This window comes from Schistocerca piceifrons, chromosome 8 (genome assembly GCF_021461385.2).
Source record: "Schistocerca piceifrons isolate TAMUIC-IGC-003096 chromosome 8, iqSchPice1.1, whole genome shotgun sequence".
Taxonomy (NCBI): Eukaryota; Metazoa; Arthropoda; class Insecta; order Orthoptera; family Acrididae; genus Schistocerca; species Schistocerca piceifrons.
Window position 1 is genome coordinate 57,630,271 of NC_060145.1, and position 6,328 is coordinate 57,636,598.

Below are 6,328 nucleotides of genomic sequence, written 5' to 3' on the forward strand. Positions count from 1 at the left end.
CACAGTTGAGAAAGAGGTGAGTCGTGGACGTAACCTGTCCTCGATGCTATTCGATTTTTACATTGAGTATACTGTAAAAACACGGTTGACGAATTTGGAGGAGGAATTAAAGTTTTGGAAGGAGAAATAAAAACTTTAAGATTTGCCGATTACATTGTCGTTCTGTCTGAAACGGCGTACGATTTGAAAGAGCTGTTGAATGGAATGTGATAGAGTCTAGGAAAGAGACCATAATACCAGCATCGACCAAATTAAAACAAGGATAACGGAATACAGTCAGATTAAATCAGGCAATACTGAGGGAATTAAATGAAGGATTGATACACTAAAAGTAAAAGACGAGTTTCATTTATGGCAGCAGCAGCACTCCGTCTTCAGGCCACAAGTTGCCCATCGGGACCATCCGAACGCCGTGTCATCCTCAGTTGAGGATGCGGATAGGAGGGGCATGTGGTCAGCACACCGCTCTCCCGGTCGTTATGATGGCTTTCTTTGACCGAAGCCGCTACTATTCAGTCGAGTAGCTCCTCAAATGGCATCAGAAGGCTGAGTGCACCCCGAAAAACGGCAACAGCGCATGGCGGCTGGATGGTCACCCATCCAAGTGCCGGCTACGCCCGACAGCGCTTAACTTCGGTCATCTCACGGGAACCGGTGTATCCAATGCGCCAAGGCCGTTGCCTCCTCACGGATCACGCTCGCGCAGTGATACATGAACGCGCGAGGTATTATAACGAGTGTACAGACCTCCGATTAGTCAGTCTGCATTGGTCTGTACCAGTCCAGAGTCAAGTTTCAGTCTGCGCCTAATAAGATTACCATATCCCTGTACATAGCCATGAAGATAAAGGTATAGACACTTTTGTCAAGTATCAGAGATATATGTGAGAATAAGATTAACGTACCAATACCAAATGAACTTCAGATTGTCAATTGTAAATAGCATCCAGAACCAAGTTATGTAATTTTTACGCTTGTTGTTATTTTAATACATGTGTGTAAAAATTAATCAAGTTCTGTTTAAAGTTGGTCACCATCAATCTGCTACTCTAAGCGTGCAAGTGGCATTTCTATCGTCTGACCTAACAGCAGAAGATAAACACGCCACGATAAGACCACGAGACATATTGCTGACACTCGCCTACTTCATTAGAGCGACAAGTCAAATAATGTGATGGTGTGTGTACTGGAGGTCTTACAGTACGCTCACCACAGTCTCATTATCAAACTATAGACCCATGTCTCATAGCCAGTTATAATTCTATCAAAGAACATCTCATTCCTATTTGCGCAATCCAAAAGCTCTTCACAGATTGCGAGGTGAAGGTCTTTCTCGTCTTGACTCGAGAGCCGTGGGACGAACTTGGCGGCAACACGATCCATTCCAAGATGCTGTGTCAGAATCTCCTGACATGATCCAATTAAAATGTTACATTTTTCTGGAACCTCTCAGACAGTCAGTCTTCAATTGGGACGCACAATTTCATTGACGTTCCTAACATGAGCGTCGTCGGTAGACGTCGAAGGGAGTCCTGAACGAGGGTCTCTTTAACATCTGTCCGACCATTTTTAAACCATATGAACCATTCGTAGTATCCGAGTATGGCTTAATCAATCATCACCGTAGCCTTCCTGCATCATTTGCTGTGTCTCTGTAAAGGTTTTCTTGTGTTCCACGCAAAATTTAATGCAGACGCGTTACTCCTCTAACTCGGCCGTCTCGAAATTCGCAAACACTGCGACACAACAGTCTACTCAATACAGCACTGAACAATAACTAACAGACAAACAACGATGAAACTTCCAGCAGATACACATTAAACACAGGCGTGTGCAGGGATGCCAACCACACTTTGCTCCAGCACATCGTTGGCGCGAAATTAACGAATGTTCCGGAATTTTTTGAACAGACCTCGAATACTGTGCCGATTTTCGGCACGATTGTGTTCCGGCCGGGAGTGTTAAGGTCGATATTGGCCTCGTCAGAGATACTGGGGCGCCGAGTTGGCAGCGAGTGGCTCTCTGGGACGAGGAGAGGAGGGTTGGAGAGTACCGAGCGAGGAGGACAGAACGGCAGAGTGTTGGGGTCCGGATGGTCCGAATTGTGCATTAATAAATTTGGCACTCTGTGGTAACGAACTGATGGTGAAACTGAGACACTTGGGAATTCAACGCTGCTGTGGAACGATAAGCCGTGGGCCCTGCAATTGTATGGACGCAATTTACGGTGAGCTGTGGCCAATGTCGTTTGTGGGTGTTTTGACACGGCAGATAAACAAGACAGCGCGGGCCCAACCTGAACACGCTGTGCTGTGGCATCTTCGCCCGCAATAAGGACACTGGAGAAGAAAGCAGTGGAATACGGTACGTCTATTAACCTCCAGTGACTTCTGCGGTGTTAGTTTACTTAACTGTGGGAGACTGAGCAGTAACTGTCACTTTTCAACGAAATTTACGATTGTGTAAAAGTGTGGACAATGTATGTGCGTTGTCATAAAGTATCATATTTATTTGTGAATATAATTTTCTGTTATCAGGATTACTCATTGGACAGATTTGAAATTGTCAGCTCTGCGCTGTAGTTCAGTGGGTTATAAATACTCGAATTTGACAAATATGCTAACTGAGTTTTGGATATGTTTTTATATCTGCGTGTTAAATGAAAGTAAATATTGAAGTTTGTAATGTACCTTTCTACCATTCTGTAAGTTTTTATGTGGAAGTGATGTTGTTTGCTACTGTTATTGGTTGAGAATTTATTACCCGATTAATCAAAGGAACAGTTATTTAACCAGCCTTTCTATGGGGTGTTTTAAGACTTGTTTTTCAGTGAACTATTATTAATAAATTACGTAAATCAGTAATGTTGTGTAAGCAGTTATTGAAGCCACCGATCTCCATTAGCCAACCAACCACGGCCAGTTGGGAACGGACATTGATGTAACATTAGGGGACTAGAAGCTATTTGTTAAGTTGTGGCAAGGCTAATCCTGTTGTTTGTTGTTCTTACTTAAGTGTCTAGTCGCCCCTAAATTAAATACTAATTCCGCATAATACAAGTCGAACCACGCAACTGACTGCTGACTGCCTAATGCTCAGACTATTATGAACGTAGAGTGCTGTAATACAGGACATCAAAACCCTCTATTGATCCAGTTGGCGAAGTACTAATGCAACGAATATGATCAATTAGGCAACAGAACGCCTTTCATCCCTGATCAGACATACGTGCGTCCGACCCATGTGTATTGGACTTAGTTTCTAGTCTCGCTGAGTACTAGCATCTCACAAAATAGTCGACGCTTTCTGTTAACACCCTCTAGTTTCGGATGTTAACGGCTGTTTAGTTTAATAGAAAGATAGACAGCTCTTTTGTCTTGTGCAATCCCTGCTAAAATGTTGTGTTTACCGCGAATCTTTCACAAAGAGAGGAGTCTCAGACGAGTGGAAAAAGCGTAAGACATTCCTGTTCATAAATTTTTCAACCCTAAGATTAATTTAAGTCTAATTTAAACTTCACAGTAGGTGTGTTCCGGTTCTAGGTGGTATCTCCTTACATTACGGGCCCAAAATCAAATGTCTGAGCTGAAATGATGTTAAAGTGATTTTTTTTCATCTGCATAAAGCTAGCAGAACTAAAAGAAGCGTTTTGAAATAAAACAAGAAAAGAAAATTAGTAAATAGTTCGTGAGTATTAAAGCATTCTGTTATTGACACACGCACCACGCCCCCCTTAGTAGACTATTTATAAAAAGGCAAAACAACAAACGTGCAAAACTGTAGCCCAAAAAATTAAAACGTGTCTGTTTGAGAATCCCTTGTGATGTTTTAAGCTTGAATAAAACGATTTATCCACAAACACAGAAAAGCTTTTAATTAAAAATCAGCTCTTTCGGTATGTAACATCTGTAGATCATGGTCGGAGTTGAAGATGAACATTATGGGCGCCTGTATTGCTGAAATGTGCTCAAATGGTACCACGCTGTTGACTAATAAAAAAGTACAATCATCGAATATCTTCGCTAGTATGTGATTCTCTAGAAGTATTTTTACTGGCAGACTCAATCACATTACTCTACGCATCGAGTGTTCATCAGATACAAATGTTTAAACACAGTATCCATGTAGTGTATTGAATCTTGGCTTGCCTTAAATTAGCATAAAAGCAAGATGGTGTTTATTACATGGTCTGTCACATAGTCTTCGCCTTACCATTCTTCGGGGTCAAGCAAGTCATGTAGCATCGAAATCTCCTCTCTATCCCGTCTGCCTGAAACCACAGATGAGTTTCTAGTATCTGACCATCTCACAGTTTCCCCTTTCCTGTTTCGCTCAACATTTTGTCACTAGAAGAGTTATCTCTACTACATTCTTCCCCAATATCCCTACTCCTCCCCACACTACACCTGTTTATGGTTACCCCTTAAATTATTATACAAATTATTCTGATTGTCCGTTGACAACTGTCACTCGTGGATAACTCAGGAACTGAAACTGAAGATACCAAAGAAAAATCAGAAATACTTAACTTCGTTTTCAAATGCTGCTTTACTAATAAAGATACAGAAGTACTGTCCCAGTTTACTTCTCCATCACTGTGAAGCTTAGTGATACGTATGTTACTGGCAGTGGCGTTGAGAAACAGCCAATATCGCTCATGGGCCCGATGAAATCTCTCTCAGGTTCCAAACAGAATTTGCATCTGAGTTAGCTCCCATTTTAACCACAGTATACCGAAGATCCCTTGAACAAAAATCTGTGCCCAGTGACAGGAAAAAGGCAGAGGTCATAATTGTCTACAAAAGGAGTAAGAGAATAGATCATCAACACTACCAGTCCCATGTCATTAACATCCTCCTCTTGCAAAGTTCTACAAAATATTCTGAGCTCAAACATAATAAGATATACATGATAATTAATTGAAACCCTCAGCTGCCGACAGGTGATGTTAATATACCTCGATGGGGACAGCTGAAAATGTGTGCCCCGACCGGGACTCGAACACATGATCTCCTGCTTACATGGCAGAAGCTTTATCCAGTTTTTTTTTACCGAACCAGCTATCCATCTGAGCCACCGAGGACACAGCTGAAGAGCGCGACTGCAGGGACTTATCCCTTGCACGATTCCCGCGAGACCCACTTTCCCAACTGTCCACAATCTACATACGTAATGTACCTAATAGGTATTTGCCCATCCACCCATTACTCGCGCACACTAAGGTGACGATTCCCGTAAGAGTTTGGGCAACCTGTGCGCATTCGCTCAGACGAAGGTCAATAACTGGGTAGCCTTTAACTATATATATGAAGACAGTAACTGTTCTCGAAAGAATAGATACTATTGATGACCGTGCAGCTCCTTTATCATTTATTCTAGAGAAGCTGCACAAGAAGATAGAGTTGTCAAAAAATGTGGAACGCTTCACGATTTTGCGTGTCATCCTTGCGCAGGGGCCATGCTAATCTTCTCTGTATCGTTCCAATTTTAGTATATGTACTGCCGAAGCAAGTACATTTGTATGCTGCAATTATTTTGTATATATACGACGGAGAAACGGTTCAAAATACATTCGACTCGGTATGTAAATTTTGTTCCATTAAACTTCTTTTAAACTGATGATTAGCTTTGAGATATTATGTGGTTTCAAGGGACGTACGTTTTTGTGTCTATTTTACCGGTCATTAAGCCTATACATAAACATTGTTTAAAACAACAAGTTAAATTTCTTTTTGCACTACCCGTACTCACAGGCTATGTCTCGCATCTCCTGCCATCTCGTGACGGCCGCGTGAACTACAGCCAGTACACAGGCAGGGCATGCCAAATTGCGTGCGCACGCAGTCTGCCGTTCCGTCATTAGGATTGCGGGAAGCGAAAACACGTACATTGTTAATGCAAGCAAATTCCCAAATCCCTGCGTTTAAATAAAAAGAATGCAGTTGCTTATTGGCTGTTCTTCATGCTGGTGATTTTGTAGTATTATGAGCAAAAGCTGAAATCATCGTGCTATTGCTGAAAGCTAAAGTGCTTCATATGAAACTGCAGATGTCGTTCACTATCGATTTCCAAAAGATCAGAGAACTACCCACAAATGAGTTTCACGTTGAAAAGAACTATTTTGTTAATGTGAACAACGCAAGGATTTGTTGAGATCATCTCCTTTCCGAATATTATGAAAGGTACGTAAAAAAAATTATCTCTTAGGGTTTTAAAGGGTGATTTTTTGCTATCACAAAAAGCTCCAAATTGACATGAAAGTGCCTTCGAAGTTGCAAGTACTAGCGAGGACCAAGTACACTTGGCAGACATTTATCCTCTTTAAAAA

At 41.7% G+C, this 6,328-nt stretch overlaps 1 non-coding gene across 1 annotated transcript; it reads right to left on the reverse strand.

Moving 5' to 3' along the window:
- Positions 1–5,408: 5,408 nt before the first annotated feature.
- Positions 5,409–5,515, reverse strand: LOC124712798. Its single transcript, XR_007005615.1, has one exon. It is a non-coding gene; the product is annotated as a U6 spliceosomal RNA (small nuclear RNA).
- Between the last annotated feature and the right edge of the window lie 813 nt (positions 5,516–6,328).